The following is a 20302-nucleotide window of genomic DNA, read 5'->3' as shown; positions in this document are numbered from 1 at the left end:
TTTATCCTAAGAAGACCTTTCCTCAATAAATAGTTACTAGTTACTCCAACACAGAGTAAAGGACCAGCATTTTTATTCCAATGTACTGATGTCTCTTTACATAAAGCCCGAATAACCTTGAACTCTCATTCTGCCATTGCATGTCATGTTCATTTCCCATTCTATCAGTAAATCAAAGGGAAACCTTTTTTTTTAAATTTTTTATAACCATATAATATATTTTTATCCCCAGGGGTACAGGTCTGTGAATCGCCAGGTTTACATACTTCACAGCACTCACCATAGCACATACCCTCCCCAATGCCCATAACCCCACTCCTCTCTCCCAAACCCCCTCCTGTGAGCAACCCCTAGTTTGTTTTGTGAGATTAAGAGTCACTTATGGTTTGTCTCCCTCCCAATCCCATCTTGTTTCATTTATTCTTCTCCTACCCCCTTAATCCCCCATGTTGCATCTCCACTTAAAGGGAAACCATTTTTAAAGTGCTTATTTTTTAGGTTGTTCTCACTCTGATGAAAAAGGATGCCATGATTTTTTAATAGGTATGTTCTGTTGTAAGCCAGTGTCCCCACTGAGTTCTATTCAATAGCTTTTTACAATGTAAGATCATTTATAATTTCTATAATTCTGAATTAAGTATCTGAAATATATTAACATACCCCCTTTTTTCTATCTCTTATATAACATTAAAATGTTTTTCAAAAACAGTGTCACGCATCTTTTACTAAAACAGTGCTTTCCTTGAATAGAAGTGAGGAATTTAAGGTCACTTCTAACGGATACTCTTTAGGTGACCTGGTTCTTGTGTAAGCAACAAACATACATACCATTCCATTTTTACGCAAACCTAATACAGTAAATTCACACGGTGTTCAAATCATTAGCACTCTCTCAGGCTACGGGGCTGTTTGTAAGGACTGATGACACATTTGCCCAAGCATTCTTATTACTAACATCTGCTAGTAAATGGGTTGCTAGGATGATACTGACTTCTTTGTAAGTAAGTAAAAAAAAGATGGTCAAACGAACGTTACAATTTTTCCTTTTGTAATATCCTTGGGAAGATGACTTTCCTTTCATAAAAGTGACTTTTCCTAAAGTATTACGTTATATATTTTCATTTCCTAATGCTGTTGAATTTATGAATATGATTCATCATTTCTAATCAATGAAATTGTGTTGTAGTTTGGCTAAACAGCAACTAAACTTTAATTAAGTTTCAGTCTCTGTGAAGGGAAAATCATCATTCTTAAATGAAAAAATATTGATCACTTGGGAGATTTTAAGAGATTAAAACTTATGCCACAATTTGACTGGGTATTATATCTTTGATAAGCTGTTCCAACATATCAATATAAGGGCATATATTTTTAAGTGCCAGGATTTCATTAATATGAAAAAAGGGGTAGCAACTATTTGATGTGCTTAAGTGTTTTAATCTCTCTAACTTGAAATGAGGAAAATATCTGTTTCACTTATCTGTTTCAAGCATGGTGAATGATGTATTAGAACATTTTGTAATATAGAGAGTTCTATAAAAATATTAATTCCACTGTCTTTGTCAACTGTTCTGTACGGTTAGAAGCTCATTATATTTAGACTTAAAGGCATTAGTTTTTGTTTTTTAATTGCTATTTTCAAAGAGATATTTACCTATTTTTTCATCTGGACAGAAATCAGTACATACTTTCATAGAACTTTGCCTAATATTTACTGTTATCTTAAACATTTTTTAAAAATATAAGAACCAATTCCATTAAATGTAGATGTCAAGATGCCTAGCAGAAGTAACTTCTATTAACTGGAGAGATAAATCAAAAGTCACAAGATATGGTGGTTAGAGCACAGGTTTTCAGTCAGATCCAAGTTCAAATTCTCCACCATTTACAAGCAGCATGACATTAGACAAATTGCTTAATGACTTTAAGCCTTGGGAAATACCCAGATTATAGGATTGTAGCATGGTTTTGTGTACAATATTTAGCCCAGTAAATAATAATAAATTGTAGCTTCTATACAATTGTGTGAAGCAGTGTATTTTTCCCAAGATCTTACTGCTTGTTTCTCAAAACACATCTGTCAGATACATGGGGCGGATAAAATATGCTGGAGACTCCCTGAACTGTATGTGTAGTCCAGAATGCTAAACTCCAGACCTCTGAATGCTAAAGTTAGTTACAGAGCGTATCTACTCATTGTGCTATCAGCACAAACTCTACAAGTTAAAGACCAATTCACTGTAATACTTTCCTAAAACCCACACCTATATCTGGAATCTTTTTGTGAATGGCTCCATTATTCTCTCAACTGGCCCAGCTGGAATTTAAGGCATCAAACCTGACTCCACCATCTCACCCCAATATCAATCCTGCCAGTCACAGGAACTTGCCCAATCTACCTCCTCAATATCCCTTAAATAATCTATTTCCTTTTTGTCTTATTGCTGTGGTATTAGTTCATGTTGTCAGTGTGCCTCCTTTGCATTTCTAATTCTTCTTAAGAACCTCTCCATGCTGTTACCAGAGAAATCTTTCTAAAATACACACTAATCCTTTCATAATTTGCTTGTCATCTTCCACTAGTAAACAGGATTACCAGTATATAATCTCTTGGCGCTCTCTTCCCCACCCACTTGCATTGTTTAAGCTATAGTGACTCGGATTTGTCCAAACACATCACACTGTCTCATGCCTCTGTGACTTCATACTTCCCTCCCCTCAACCTAGAATGCTCTTTCATCACTCCTCATTAACTCCATTTGTCTTTTAAAACTCAGCTCAGGGCCTTTCTCCTTCATCAAGACTTTGCTGATCCCACCAGCCTGTCTTGGCTGTCCCCCTGGGCATCAGTAGCCCCCTATGCATTACACCTATTACAGATATCTGCATGTTTACTCCTCTGTACCCCTAAGTTACATGCCCTTTGAAAGCAGGTGTCAGGGGTATTGCTGTTGTTGTTCTGTTAATAGCCAAGAGTATGATAAATCTAGGTTGAATTGGTTTATACACGAAAGAAGGAAAGAAGGATAGGAAAAAAAAATCACATTCATTTCAGAATGAATGAGCTGAGGTCCATCAGTTTCTCAACTCCCAAAACAGAATATTTTCTGCACACTTCCCTAAATGAACTATGGAAGACCATAGTCACCTGATGTGATACAGTTTATAGCCATAGTATCAGTTTCGCTATATGATGGGTCAAATATCAAAGGAGGAACTAAAATATTTTTAATAACTTAACATATCCCCATCACTTAGCTTACACAGGAGAACAATACCAGTATAAAAGAAACATACATCTTACAAAGTATCTTTTAGATACCCTATTTGGAAAGATAAGGTAATATGATGGAAAAAATAGGAACTGTAACAAAAAATGAGTTAACAGTGATTATCTTTCCCTGTTCTGATGATCAAGCCTTTTTTAAAAATTTCCTTCATGTTTCGATAAGACTCCTTAATTTAGGAAAGGCAAAATGCCAAATATCCAATAATGAAATAAAAAAAGCTGAATAATAGGAAAATATCCATTAAAATTCAGAACTCTGAATGTAATGTAGAGCATATTTCTTGGGATCTTTTCAGGTGCCTGAAGTTTTAAAATACTATAAGTAGAATGAATACCTTCACAACACATAGGTCTCTACTAAGAACATTTACTGAGAGTCTCATTTGCAATCATACAATCATGCACACTTATCAATTTGTTGATTCTCTTTCATCACTAGCATTCTCTTGAAACCTTCATGAAGGAAACTTTCTTGAAGATCTAAGAAGGCTTTTAGGATATTGCTCTAGGTAACTACGGTATGGTTTTTCCATAGGATCTTTTATCAGTCTATTTTCTTTTCAAAGTGGTAGAAAACTGAAATGTAAACAATGATACAACTTTATACTTACAATATTTATTAATAAAGTAATGGTGTCTTATGCATTGGACTGGGATGTAAGAACAATTTTTTCCCTAAGGTTTCCATTGTCTCACTGCTTAATGGAAAGTAGTTCATCCTAATGAAAGTTACTTCCAGTTTTCTGCTAGGTTTGTAAAATATAGCAAATGTATCAAGGAAGTAAAATGATTAGTGTTACTTTTGCAAGGCAAACCTTCCTTTTCAAACAAGGATAAAACTTTGGGGACATAGTTTACATGATCCAGATCACCTGGATCAATGCTAGCTTTCTTTAATATGGTAGATGTCACATCAAGATTATTTTTGCATCTAAAAGCAAATGACAGATGCTGGCGAGGACGCAGAGAAAGAGGAACCCTCCTACACTGTTGGTGGGAATGCAAGCTGGTGTAACCACTCTGGAAAACAGCTTGGAGGTGTCTCAAAATGTTGAAAATAGAACTACCCTATGACCTAGCAATAGCACTACTGGGTATTTACCCTAAAGATACAAATGTAGTGATCTGAAGGGGCACGTGCACCCGAATGTTTATAGCAGCAATGTCTACAATAGCCAAACTATGAAAAGAACCTAGATGTCCATCAACAGATGAATGGATAAAGCAGATGTGGTATATATACACAATTGAATACTATGCAGCCACCAAAAAATTGAAATCTTGCCGTTTGCGATGATGTGGATGGAGCTAGAGGGTATCATGCTTAGTGAAATAAGTCAAGCAGAGAAAGACAACTATCATATGATCTCCCTGATATGAGGAAGTAGAGATGCAACATGGGGGTTAAGGGGGTAGGAGAAGAATAAATGAAACAAGATGGGATTGGGAGGGAGGCAAACCATAAGTGACTCTTAATCTCACATAACAAACTGAGGGTTGCTGGGGGGAGGGGGGTTGGGAGAAGGGGGGTGGGGTTATGGACAATGGGGAGGGTATGTGCTATGGTGAGTGCTGTGAAGTGTGTAAACCTGGCGATTCACAGACCTGTACCCCTGGGGATAAAAATATATTATATGTTTATAAACAATAATTAAAAAATAAATCAGAAAAAAAATCTTAAGAAAAATAAAAGCAATGTGAAGTGCTTGCCAATTAGACAAATTGTAGTTCTGTGGCATATGTTTGCATGGGAGAGTGAACTTGTATGCACACCCCTTGCTTTCCAGCTCTTGACAGTCAAAAAAAATAACCAAGGGAAATTTCCAGGTACTGTTTGATTCCTAACTCATCATTGTAAAATTTGGCAAGATTTCATGTTTTATTACTCTACTAGTTCCTCTAAGGAAAGGTCCAGCCTCCTATCTTTTTGTATGCTCCTTTCTTCAAATCCCTATTTGTTTACAGAGGAGAATTATGTTTGGGCTTATCCTAAAGGCCACTAAAATCTTGAGGATGAATCTAGAATAAAGTGTCTGGATATAAATTTCACACACCAATTCAAATCCTTGATTGATTGTTATGTGGGACTCATGAACTTTGACCAAGGGTCTGAAGTGTGAAGTGTATCTGAGAGATTGACAGGAGTCTTTATATATAACAAGAGTCAGTCTGACCTTATGGGAAATAGAATTTAAACTAACATAGATTATTTTAAATGAAGTTTAAGACAAAATCCCCAATAAACCCAGTTCTCAACTATACTTGTCTCCAAAGTGTTTTCTGTACAAAAATCCCATTCCTGCTAGCCTCATGGCAGAAGTCAGCTTGTGGCTGAATCTATGCTGATGTCTTCAAGAACAATTAAATGAGACGCCAATTAAGGAATTTCTTAAATCTGCCTTGCACTCAAGTAACACACAAAGTTGAAGAAATGTCTGATTTAAATAATGAGATTATTTAACATTAAAGGTCTAGAAGGACCCCATGCAGAATTATACAATGTCAAGATCATTGTGTCGATCACCATTTGGTCAGAGAAAAGGAAAATTCTTCTCTACAATAATCAGTAATGGTATTAAAATTATTCATTGTCTGCATGTTCAAGTTGCTCACTACTGTGGTTTCTAATATTCAGTAGACTTCGGAGGTAGCCTAGAATCTGGAGGAAAAGGACATAAAATCAAAGGGTCTCTGAGTTATTTTATCAAGTGAAGTGAAAATGGTAGGTAAGAAAGAAAATAATCAGAGAGAGAAGGTAAAAGGACACCAACCAGGTAGTCAAAAGACTAGAATTCTGAAAAATGATGTGGTGTTAGCTAAGGTACTTTAAACCTTTCGAACATTTATTTTCAACTCTTCAGTAAAGGGGAATTAGAACTTCTGGTTCTAGCAAATAAGTAAAGGCCACTGAAGAAACTCTCCTTCTTCTAGTATGTATGAGTGCAGGGCAAAATGCAACTCACTAATTATGCCTGAGATTTATGAAAGAATGAGAAAAAAAAAAAATCTCCAGATGGCAGGACAGAAAAGAGCGCTGAGAGTCGAAGTAGCATCTGGAGTCTTAGGAATGGCTGTAGGTTGAATATTACTCTCCATGGGACACATTCTGAGACCTCAGACACTCGAGGAAGGGCAGTGGGCATGGCAATCTTATCTAAATCCTAGTCCCTCTGAGGGCTACAATCTTAGTTAAGGAAGGACTGAAATAACCTCAGGTCTAAAGCTAGGGAGAAGTCAAGGAAGTGGTACTCTAACTTGGTTTTTAATAGAAAATAGCATTTAGAATTTTCATATCTAGTTTTGTGTTTCTTACGAGTTTGGAGTACAGATGGACACTAGACATGTGGTGCAGAAAACCCCAAGGCCAGAAATTAATAATGGTGACAACAAAAATATCCCCGAGGTTCTGCTTTCCCATGCTTGTAACAGAAGTTTAAGCAAAACTGCTGTGACAGACTCTTCTACCCACCCAGACCTTCTATTATCCCCATAGAGAAAAGTCAATACACATTCAAAATTTTTGAAACCCAAAGGAAGGAAGTAATCTACTGAGCAGACAAGAAACCAATTAACACTCCAAGTTCTCAAATTTTAGATCCATAATTTTTATCGACTGTTATGCGTAGAATTGTGTCCCCTTCACCAAGCCCTTAGTATTCATACGTTAAAGTCCTAACTCCCAGTACCTCAGAATATGATCTTATTTGGTAACAGTTATTGCAAAAGTAACCAGTTAATAATCCTTACGGAATAGAGTGGGCTCTTAATCCTTTATGACTGGTTTCCTTATGAAAGGGGAACTTTGGACAGAGACAAAATGCAAAAGAGAACACCATGTAAAAATAATGCAAAGATCAAGAAATGCCAAAAATTGTCAGCAAACCATGAGCAGCAAGGAGAGGTCTGTGGCAAAGCCTCCAGTCACAGCTCTTAGGAAGAACCAACACTGCTAATAACTTGATTTTGAATTTCTAGCCTCCAGAACTGCCAGACAAAACATTTCCATGTTTAAGCCACCCAGTTTCTGGTACTTTAGTATAAAAGCCCTAGGAAACTAATACAGAGGTATCAAAATGCTCAAAATAACTAAAGAGAAATAAGAAGGTAAAGACTACATAGGAATAAAACATCATGGGGAAAAAACAAACAAACAAACAGATGTTCTAAAAGGAACACACACATGTATTACCAATTAAAATTTCCATGAGCAGGTTAACATGTCAGACACAACCAAATAAATAACAATATATAAATGAGGATACTCAGAATGCAGCACAGAGAAATGAAGAGATTATTATTTGAAGACTAAAGGACACAAATAATAAGATAATAAAGCCTAATGGTTAGCTGAATAGAATACACAGAGGGAAAAGAAGAGAGAACATGGAGGACATCACTTGAATCCACAGTTAACAAGAATCTGATCAAAAATTGATGAAAAATTTCTCCAACTCAGGAAGCTCAATAAAAATAAATTCACAACAGAATAATTGTAAGTGAAACCTCAGGAGATCTACAGGCAGCTAAAGAGAATAAATTACTTAAAAGTAGTAACAATTAGACGGACAGCTGTCTTAAAAACAATGGAAAAGGAGAGCAGATAAGAAGTATCTTTAATGTCCTGCAAGAGAATCACTCAAAACTAACATTCTGTATGCAGTAGACTGAAGATTGTAGTTCTGGAAAAATAAAACTGAACACAGAATCAGAGAACAGAATGAAAGAAGCAATGAGGAACAAAGGAATTGAAAGCATTACAAATAATTCTACATTCAGCTATAAAAAATTAAATTGAATCCTATTGGTGATTACATATAATTCAACCTAACAATAGTGACTAACATTGAGGGTGTTAAAAACCAAATAGGGAGGTGTATTCATTGTCAAAACTCAACTCACCCAATGGTATGCTTAACATGTGTATATTTTATTTCATGTAAATTATAGCCCAGAAGTTGATTTTTAAAGCTAATGAAACTAAAATGCTATATAATAAGTGGCTAGATAAAGATTACACTTCAGAATTCTAATGTATTAATATTGTTCTAGAAGAGATTAGGGATGATAACCTACTTTGCATTTTACCAAGGCAAGAATGGATGTTGAACTTTTAAAGGTAATATTTTTTTTAAAAAAAGGCAATTGTGAACATTGCTGCTATAAACATTGAGGTGCATGTGCCCCTTGAAACCACTATGTTTATAACTTTTGGATAAATATCTACTAGTGCCAATTGCTGGGTCATAGGGTAGCTCTATTTTTAACTTTTTGAGGAACCTCTACACTGTTTTCCAGAGTGACTTTACCAGCTTGCATTCCCACCAACAGTGTAGGAGGGTTCCCCTTTCTCTGCATCCTTGCCAACATCTGTCATTTCCTGACTTGTTAATTTTAGCCATTCTCATTGGTGTGAGGTGGTGTCTCATTGTGGTTTTGATTTGTATATTCCCTGATGCCACGTGATGTTGAGTGCTTTTTCATGTGTCTGTTGGCCATTTGGATGTCTTCTTTGCAGAAATATCTGTTCATGTCTTCTGCCCATTTCTGGATTGGATTCTTTGTACTTCGAGTGTTGAGTTTGATAAGTTCTTTATAGATTTTGGATACTGGCCCTTTATCTGGCAAAACATTTGCAAATATCTCCTCCCATTCTGTAGGTTGTCTTTTCATTTTGTTGACTGTTTTCTTTGTTGCTTTTTATCTTGATGAAGTCCCAATAGTTCATTTTTGCTTTTGTTTCCCTTGCCTTTAGAAACATGTCTAGCAAGGGGCGTCTGGGTGGCTCCGTGGGTTAAGCCTCTGCCTTCGGCTCAGGTCATGATCCCAGAGTCTTGGGATCGGGCCCCGCATCAGGCTCTCTGCTCAGCGGGGTGTTTGCTTCCCCACGCTCTCTCTCTCTGCCTGACTCTCTACCTCCTTGTGATTTCTGTCTGTCAAATAAATTAAAAAAAAAAAAAAAGAAAGAAAGAAACATGTCTAGCAAGAACTTGTTGCAGCCAAGGTCACAGAGGCTGCTGCCTGTCTTCTCTTCCAAGATTTTGATGGATTCCCATCTCACATTTAGGTCTTTCACCCATTTTTGAATTTCTTTTTGTGTATGGTATAAAATAGTGGCCCAGTTTCATTCTTCTGCATATGGCCATTCATTATTCCCAACACCATATCTTGAAGACACTCTTTTTTTTCCCATTGGATATTTTTTCCTGCTTTTTCAAAGAGTTGAGGGTCCATTTCTGGGTTCTCTATTCCATTCCCTTGATATTTGTGTCTGTTTTTGTGCCAGTACCATACTGTCTTGATGGCTACAGCTTTGTAATACAACTTGAAGTCTGAAATTGTGAGGCCTCCAGCCTTGGTTTTCTTTTTTGACATTTCTTTGGCTATTCCAGGTCTTTCCCAGTTCCATACAAATTTTAGGACTGTTTGTTTCTGTTCTGTGAAAAATGTTGATGATATTTTAAGAGGGATTACATTGAATGTGTAGATTGCTTTGGGTAGCATAGACATTTTAATATTTGTTCCTTTAATCCATGAGCATGGAATGTTTTTCTATTTATTTATGTCTTCCTCAATTTCTTTCATAATAGTTCTATTGTTTTCAGAGTATAGATCCTTCACCTCTTTGCTTAGGTTTATTCCTAGATATCTTATGGGGTTTGGTCCAATTGTAAATGGATCGATTCCTTGAGTTCACCTTCTGCTTCATTATTAATGAATAGAAATGCAACTGCATTAATAGGTGAATGGATAAAGATGATGTGGGATATATATCCCACACATATATATATATCCCATATATCCCACATCATCTTTATCCATTCATCTGTTAATGTGTGTGTGTATATATATATACACACACACATATCCATCCATATATATGTATATATGGACATATTATACATATATATATAATGGAATCTATATATGGATATATATAATGGGATATTATCATTATAATATTATATATTTATTATATAATATATAATGGAATATTATTCATCCTTCAAAAAGAATGAGCTCTTGCAATTTCCAACAACATGGATGGAACAAGAGGGTATTATGCTAAGTGAAATAAGTCAGTCAGAGAAAGACAAATACCATATGATTTCACACATATGTGGAATTTAAAAAGCAAAACAGGTGAATTTAGGGAAGGGAAGGAAAATAAAATAAGAGGAAATCAGAGACAGAGACAAACCATAAGAGACTCTTAACTATAGGGAACAAACTGAGAATTGCTGGAGAGGAGGTGTGTGGGGATGGGGTAACTGGGTGATGGGCATTAAGGAGGACACTTGAGGTAGCACTGGGTGTTTATGCAATGATGAATCACTGAATTCTAGCTCTGAAACTAATAATACAGTATATGTTAATTAAATTGATTTTAATTTTTTTTTTTGTAAGGAAAAGAATGTAACCGTATAGAATACAGGGACAATGTATTCTTCCTACCTCCTTTGATGTGACTTTAAATATAATAGAAGCACAGAAATTTTTAAGCTACACCCAGTTATAAGGAGTCAGATACAAATTTAGGGGTTCTAGCATAAAATCATTTGGGATGGAAAGAGCACTGAGTTGTTGAAAGGGGAATAGTGAAATTACCCCACAAAATTTTTGTTAAGTTATTTAAATGAAAACAAAAAATTAGACAAAAAAAGAAAGAAAAGAAGCAGAAGAAGAAGAAGGAGAGAGAGAGAGACAGACAGACCACTGAGACCCTCAAGGATATGTCTCCAGGTCAGAACTTCAGGGATTGACATATTCTACTGTATCTCTGGTTTCTACCTCGTCGATCTCAGCTCTAATCTTGATTATTTCCCTTCTTATGTGTGGAGTTGGTTTGATTTGTTGTTGATTCTCCAGTTCTTTAAGGTGTCGAGACAGCTGCTGTGTTCTGGATTTTTCAATTTTTTTTGAGGGAGGCTTGGATGGCTATGTATTTCCCCCTTAGGACCGCCTTTGCTGTACCCCATAGGTTTTGGATCGAAGTGTCTTCATTCTCATTGGTTTCCATGAATTGTTTCAGTTCTTCTTTGATCTTCTGGTTGATCCAAGCATTCTTAAGCAAGGTGGTCTTTAGCTTCCAGGTGTTTGAGTTCCTTCGGAACTTTTCCTTGTGATTGAGCTCCAGTTTAAAAGCATTGTGATCTGAGAACGTGCAGGGAATAATCTCAGTCTTTTGGTATCATTTGAGTCCTGATTTGTGACCCAGTATGTGGTCTATTCTGGAGAAAGTTCCATGTGCACTTGAGAAGAAAGAGTATTCTGTTGTTTTAGGGTGGAATGTTCTGTATATATCTATGAGGTCCATCTGGTCCAATGTGTCATTCACTGCTCTTGTTTCTTTATTGATTTTCTGCTTTGATGATCTATTTCTGAGAGAGGCGTGTTAAGATCTCCAACGATTAGTGTATTCATATCAATATGACTCTTTATCTTGATTAACAGTTTTCTTATATAATTGGCTGCTCCCATATTGGGGGCATAGATATTTACAATTGTTAGATCATCTTGGTGGATAGTCCTTTTAAGAATGATGTAGTGTCCTTCTGTATCTCTGACTACAGTCTTTAGTTTAAAATCTAATTTGTCTGATATGAAAATTGCTACCCCAGCCTTCTTTTGAGGCCCATTGGCATGAAAGATGCTTCTTCATCCCTTCACTTTCAGTCTGGGTGTATCTTTGTGTTCAAAATGGGTCTCTTGTAGACAACATATGGATGGGTCCAGTCGTTTTATCCAGTTTGCAGCCCTGTGCCGTTTTATGGGCACATTTAGGCCATTCCATGCTCTTGGATCGGAAGAATAAACATTGTTAAAATGTCTATACTGCCTAGAGAAATCTATACTTTTAATGCTATTCCAATCAAAATTCCACCAGTATTCTTCAAAGAGCTGGAGCAAATAATCCTAAAATTTGTATGGAATCAGAAGAGACCCCGAATCGCTAAGGAAATGTTGAAAAACAAAAATAAAATGGGGGGGCATCACGTTACCTGATTTCAAGCTTTACTACAAAGCTGTGATCACTAAGACAGCATGGTACTGGCATAAAAACAGACACATAGACCAGTGAAACAGAGTAGAGAGCCCAGATATGGACCCTCAACTCTATGGTCAATTAATCTTCGACAAAACAGGAAAAAATATACAGTGGAAAAAAGACAGTCTCTTCAATAAATGGTGCTGGGAAAACTGGGCAGCTATATGTAGAAGAATGAAACTGGACCATTCTCTTACGCCGTGCACAAAGATAAACTCAAAATGGACAAAAGACCTCAATGTGAGACAGGAATCCATCAGAATCCTAGAGGAGAACATAGGCAGTAATCTCTTCGATATCAGCTACAGCAACTTCTTTCAAGATATGTCTCCAAAGGCAAAGGAAACAAAAGCGAAAATAAACTTCTGGGACTTCATCAAAATCAAAAGCTTCTGCACAGCAAAGGAAACAGTCAAAAAAACAAAGAGGCAACCCACGGAATGGGAGAAGATATTTGCAAATGACAGTACAGACAAAAGGTTGATATCCAGGATCTATAATGAACTCCTCAAACTCAACACACACAAAACAGACAATCATATCAAAAAATGGGCAGAAGATATGGACAGACACGTCTCCAATGAAGACATACAAATGGCTATCAGACACATGAAAAAATGTTCATCATCACTAGCCATCAGGGAGATTCAAATTAAAGCTACATTGAGATATCACCTTACACCAGTTAGAATGGCCAAAATTAGCAAGACAGGAAACAACATGTGTTGGAGGGGATGTGGAGAAAGAGGAACCCTCTTACACTGTTGGTGGGAATGCAAGTTGGTGCAGCCTCTTTGGAGAACAGTGTGGAGATTCCTCAAGAAATTAAAAATAGAACTTCCCTATGACCCTGCCATTGCACTCCTGGGTATTTACCCCAAAGATACAGATGTCGTGAAAAGAAAGGCCATCCATACCCCAATATTTATAGCAGCAATGGCCACGGTCACCAAACTGTGGAAAGAACCAAGATGCCCTTCAACGGACGAATGGATAAGGAAGATGTGGTCCATATACACTATGGAATATTATGCCTCCATCAGAAAGGACGAATACCCAACTTTTGTAGCAACATAGATGGGACTGGAAGAGATTATGCTGAGTGAAATAAGTCAAGCAGAGAGAGTCAATTATCATATGGTTTCACTTATTCATGGAGCATAACAAACAGCATGGAGGACATGGAGAGATAGAGAGAAGGCAGTTGGGGGAAATTGGAAGGGGAGGTGAACCAGGAGAGACTATGGACTCTGAAAAACAATCTGAAGGTTTTGAAGGGGGGAGTGGGAGGTTGGGGTACCAGGTGGTGGGTATTATAGAGGGCACGGATTGCATGGAGCACTGGGTGTGGTACAAAAATAATGAATACTGTTATGCTGAAAATAAAAAATAAATTAGAAAAAACAAATAAATAAACAAATACATTATCTCTGGGGGAAAAAAAAAAAAAAAAGAACTTCAGGGATTTCTTTTCCAGATAATCAAATTGAATTTCTAAGTGGTTAGCCATTTCATGGAACATAGAAATCTATGAGATACAATGGGGCTGAAATAGAGGCACGGATACAGATGGCATTAAAGAAGTCAGACTTAGAGAATGTATAGGATCCCATCAACAAAATGAGTTATACATCATGGTTCATAGACGAATGACTGCAAGACTTTAGAGAAGTGGAGAACCTTTGTAAATTTCTAGGTCAGGCACTTTAATGGATGAAGACAGTGAGGTCTAGAGAGGCTAGTAATTCATGCTACAACATTTGAATTCATGAACAATCAACTGCTACAATACTCTTTCTTCCAAGAATAATTACATTTTTCACATCAGAGACAAAGATTTATGTAACACCTTGAAAAAATGCCTTTTAAAAATGTGCTATTCAGGACAATTATTTCAGTTAAGGTAGCTAATTGGGTACTTAAAATTGTTAGTATATTTGCATGCTTAATTAATTGTAATTTATTTAAAAGTACTCTAATATCAAATTACTGGGGGATGCATTTGAGGCTTAACTTACTCTTTTAAAAATTTTTATTTCCATCCATTTCTTTAGCAATACAAGGTAAAACTAAAATTTTATTCCATTAAAGGAAGATCATCAAGTGGAACTAAAAACACAAAATGAAAAAAAAAAATGAATAGGGATAAAATGCTGAAACTAAATAAAAACAGATTAAAAAACCTATTCAAAGATTATAAGAAAAACAATTTAATCCAAGCAAAGATAATTAATAATAAAATATTAATGGCAATGTGGTCTGGTGGAAAGTCCTACAAACTAAGTTAGACTATACTTGAATTTTAGTTGCATCTTATCATTGACAACTTAATGTCTCCTTACTTCACTATTCTCATCTGCACATTGGGTTTATGTGGTTAACCTCTAGTGCTAAAGTTCTAAGATTCTAATGGACCAGATTTAATTAAAAGAAAGCAATTTTTCTTCAGGCCAGTTTTATCACTGGATCTGGAATTTGATCCAATGAATTCTAATGGCCTAACTATCCACCCTTGGCTTATGGTAACAAGTGCTTATTGCTAGTGCCTAAATTATTCTCTGCAGATGTAGGAAGACCATTGTTAAGGTATGCACATGGCTGCAATTCATAGATATGTATTTGCATGTATTCATTTTACTAAGATGAAAGGTAGGGAAAGCTGAAGCATTATCCTCCTGTTTAATAAAAACAAATCCTGAAAGGAAGTGTCTTTTACACTGTCATTGTTACCCTATGCCCAGATCCTTAGTGTCTCTGAAATTGTTTCTGTTCTCCCCACTTGTACTGCCAGTGTCTTAAGTCTAGCCCCAGTAGTTCTTACCTGGAGAAAACAGTTTCCCATATTTTGTCTTGTAGTCTCTGACAACTCCTTTCCCACAAGCTATTAGAAGGATCACAGGATAAATGAGATTGTGTTTTCAAGTAGAGTCCACAATCTTCAGCAATATACAAAGCTCTTAAAGATTTGATCCATGACACTTTTTCCAGAATCATCTTCCTACTCCCATTATCAACAATTGAATGTTCTATCCAACCCAAATGAGTTTATGCTAGAGTCTTTCAACTTCCACTTACTGCTTTCTCTGCCTGCCTGACAGTCCCTATTTCTTGCCCTGCTCTGTGTACTTCTTTTCTGCTTGGTTCATTCCTAGCTGTCCCCAGTTCTCTGTCATTTGGGTAAGATGCCCAAAGGGGATCTTTACAATGTGAAGGGGGTGAAGGGGACCCTTCACATTCTAACCATTTACTTAAAAAAAAAAAAAAAAGAAAAAAGACTTTTCTAGGAAGACATCAGCAGAATGGTAACATAGGCAGATCCTGAACTCACCTTGTCCCAAGGACAATCCAAATCTACAGTATACAGAGATCATTTCCCTCTAAAGGATATCTAAAAACTAGATGGGCTGTTTCTCCACAGCAAAGCATAGAAAGACTACAGTATTGGGTTGGAGGCAGAGATATGGTCTCACCAAAAACCTGGGCCCCAGCACAGCAACACACAATTGGGAAGGATAGCATCAGTCTAGTACCTTTCCCAGAAGAGTGAGAGGCATCCCTACTCTTGGGATTTATAAAAAGGAGATAAACACCCAAAACATCTGGCTTGGAAAAAAATCTGATGCCCAAGAGACCCAAAGTGTCAAAGGAAAGTGAGATTTCCCTTTTAAAAGGCTTACATATGGTCTCACTCATCCCAAGACACAAAAAAAGCAGCAGTTTTAAAAAGTGTCTAAACTATACGTGAAGATGACTTAATTGCTAATTTACTGCTGGAAGGGCAGAGGCAAGTGAAACTCTCCCCGGTGACAGAGGCTATGGCAGATGTCAATTTTGTACTTTCCACCTACCCTGCTAGCACATATTTTACCACATTGTTAAGACAGGTGGGGGTGAGACAGGTCACAGCACTATCTTGTTGAAGCTAGAAAGCAGAGGCAGTCTTGGCACTCACTTCCTGGCTGGGGCTGGCAAGTACAAAAAGTCATGGCTTTCTCTTGCTTCTAGCCTAAAGTCACTCACAGAGAGGGCTCTCTTCTTTTGCTTTCCTATAAACCTGGGACATGTACAACATTACATTTTCCTTTGGAAGCCAGTGAGCATATCCCAACCCCCTACACTTTCCATCTGCCTAAATAAAGCCAGATGGCCCTTGCAATCCATATAAGGGATGCCCCTTGATCGCCTGGCCTTGGTGGCCAAGTTGGTGGGCATTTTCCTGAGCTTCATGGGAAAATGTAATTGGAAAGGCATTTCTTGACAAGCCACCACCCACAAACGCCAACATAACTGTGGTCTTCCTGTGAAAAAAAGTGCCATTTATCTAGCTTGGAACTTCAGCCTAATAGTCAGCCTTCAGGTTTCCTACATACCTGGAAACTAAGAAGGTACTCCCAGGAAATACTAGCAGGGAGACACCATCCTTGTATACCCCTTGGCCTTGTTTCATCCTGAGAAGAACTTACAGAAAGAAGCTTATATACTCATGTGGATTCCCGTTTTTGTAATTGTCACTGAGGGGATGCCTCCATCTGGAGGCCAACCAGCATTTTGACTGCAGCTCCTCAGGACTATATATATTTGCACATTTTAAAAGATGCTGCCTAAATGTCTGGCTTCCAATCAGACTGTAAGTAGGTACTAAATGAAATTCCTCCCCTTAGAACACTGACTGATCTTAGCACACCCTCAATAATGGGATATATTAAAAATAAATCAGGTATAGACAATCACAAAGATTTGAGAGACAACCAACAGCTAAGTCAAGTGTGAACAAGAAGTTTCATCACCTACACAGGCCACTCCAAGATGGAGAGGTAGCTACCTTACCTAATATATAGAAACTCGAATCAGGAAAAATAGGAAAGAGGGAAATATGTTCAAAATGAAAGAATAAGAGAAAACCTCAGAAAAAGTTTTAATAAGACAGAGATAAATAATTTACCTGATAAATAATTCCCAATAATGGTCATCAAGATGCTCATCAAAACTAGGAGAAGAAAGAATGAACAGAGTGAGAACTTCAACAAAGAGATAGAAAATATAGGAATGTATCAAACAGAAGTCAGATAGCTAAAGAGTATAATTGGAGTAAAAAATATATCAGAGTTTCAATAGCAGATTGGATGAAGCAGAGAACAGATGTTGAGCTGGAAGTCAAGGAAACTGAACTCACCCACACAGGGCAACAGAAAAGAAAATGAATTTTTTAAAAAGATTTTATTTGAGAGAGAGAGAGAGCCAGAGAGAGTTAAAGCACAAGCAGGGGGAGCAGCAGAGGGAGAGGGAGAAGTAGGCTCCCTGAGCAGGGATTACAATGCAGGGCTCAATCCCAGGATCCTGAGATCATGACCTGAACTGAAGGCAAATGCTTAACCAACTGAGCTACCCAAGTGCCCTAAGAAACAAATTTAAAACATGAAGAAAAGATTACTTAACAGGACAACATTAAGCAAAACAACATTCTTATTATAGGGTTCCACAAGGAGAGAAATCATGGCTGAAAACTTCCCTAATTCAGGGAAGGAAAGAAACATCCAGCTCAGGAAGCCCAGAGGGTTCCAAATATAATGAACACAGAAAACCATACCAAAACACATTATAATTAAGATGTCCAAAGTTAACAAGAACCATAAGTGTAACAAGAGAAAAATTCTTACATACAAGGGAAGCCTCATTAGACTATCCACACATATCTCAGGAACAACTTTGAGGCCAGAAGGGAGTGGCTTAACATACATTCAAAGTGCTAGGGGAAAAATCTCCCACAAAAACAAAAACCAAAAAACTTATAACCAAGGATACTCCACCTGGCGAGTTTACCATAGGAAATTGAAGAGAGAGTTTACCAGACAACCAAAAGCTAAAAGAGTCCATCATTACTAAACCAGACTTACAAGAAATGTTAAAGGAATTTCATTAAGCTGAAAAGAAAAGCACTATTTGACAAGAAGACATATGAAAGTAAAAATCTCACTGGAAAAGATAAGTATATATTGAAGGTAGTGGATCAAAGTTTATAAAGCTCTTATGAGGGTTAAAAGAAAAAAATATTCATTAAAACCATAAAAATTAATTAAGGGATACATAACATGAATTGTAAAGTGTGACATCAAAAACAAAATGGAGGGGGCAGAATTGAAACAGAGTTTTGGAATGTGTTTAACTTTAAGTTGCTATCAACTTAAAATAGTTAAATGCACTGGATGATATACTGAACCTCATGGTAACTACCAAGTAAAAACTTACCAGTAACCACACAAAATAACAAAACATCAGACTTAAACAACATATTATACAAGATGAACTTGGGGTACCTGGGTGGCTCAGATGTTAATATCTACCTTCGGCTCAGGTCATGATCCCAGGGTCCTGGGATTGAGCCCCACATCTGGCTCCCTGCCCAGCGAGAAGCCTGCTTTCCCTCTTTCAATCCCGCTGCTTGTGCCCCAGCTCTCACTGTCTCACTCTTTCTCAAATAAATAAATAAAATCTTTAAACAAGATCAACTTAATAGGTAAATATAAAACATTCCATCCTAAAGCAGAATACATATTCTTCAAGTGCACACAAAATCCTTTCCAGGATAGATCACATGTTGGACCACACCAAAAAACACGTCTCAATAAATTTGAGAAAATTAATACCCTATCAAGCATCTTTTTCTAACCATGATGGTGCATAACTAAAAATTCTCACAAGAAAACTGGAAAAATTACCAACATGTGGAGATTAAACAACATCTTACTGAACACCACTGGGTCATAGAAGAAATCAAAGAAGAAATAAAAAAGTACCTAGAGACAAATGAAAGCAGAAATAGGATATATCAATCTAATTTAAAATGGTGGAGGATCTGAATAGACATTTTTCCAAAGACCTACAAATGCCCAACAGGCACATGAGAAAATATTCAACATCACTGTCAGAGAAATGTACGTCAAAATCAAAAGGAGATACTGCCTCACACCTGTCACAATGGCTATCATAAAAAAGAAAAAACAAGTAAGTGTTCGGTAGGAATTCAGAAAAAAGGAAATCCTTGTGCACAGTTGGTGGGAATGTAATTTGGTGTAGCTGCAATGGAAAATAGCATGCTGATTCCCCCAAAAATATGAGGCAATGATAGCCCTGAGTATTTATTCAAAGAAAATGAAAGCTAATTTGAAAATATATGTGCAGCCCATTTCTGTTGCACTATTATTTACAATAGTGAAGCTATAGAAACAACTGAAGTAGCCATCAATGAATGAAGTATAAAGAATATGTGGTATATACATACAGACTGAAATATAACTCAGCCACAAAAAAGAAGGAAATCTTGCTATTTGCAACAACATAAATGGTCATCGAGGATATTATGCTAAGTGAAATAAGTCAGACAGTGAAAGACAAATGCTGCTTGATATCATCAATATGTGGAATATGGAAAAACAAAAACAAAAACAAAACTTAGACTCATGCATACAGAGAACAGATTGGTGGATGCCAGAGCAGAGGGAGTTTTGGGGTAAGGGGGTGATGCTAAATGGACAAAGGGAACTAAGAAGAACAAACTTCCAGTTTCCAAGTAAGTCATATGGATATAATGTACAGAATGGGGAATATAGTCAGTAATTATGTTTTAATTTGTATGGTAACAAATGGTAACTAGACTTGTGATAATTTTACAATGTAGACAAATATCAAATCACTATGTTGCACATCTGAAACTAATACTGTACACCAGTTATAACCCCAAAAAGTTCTTCAATGGAATGTAAACTCTTTGAAGACAACATCTTCATCGTCAGTGTTCCCTGTATCTATTACCAGTCTTGTCTAAAATAAGGTCTATATTTTGTGATTGAGTATCTTTCTGTATTTTGCCACAAGATAAAATAACCTCTTCTTAAACACAAACCATTCATTTAAGATTCTTAATACTCAGATTTAAATCTTTATACCTTTCTGAAACTTTGAAAATTATA

Source organism: Neovison vison, chromosome 4 (genome assembly GCF_020171115.1).
Source record: "Neovison vison isolate M4711 chromosome 4, ASM_NN_V1, whole genome shotgun sequence".
Taxonomy (NCBI): domain Eukaryota; kingdom Metazoa; phylum Chordata; class Mammalia; order Carnivora; family Mustelidae; genus Neogale; species Neogale vison.
Note: the sequence above shows the minus strand (reverse complement) of the source record.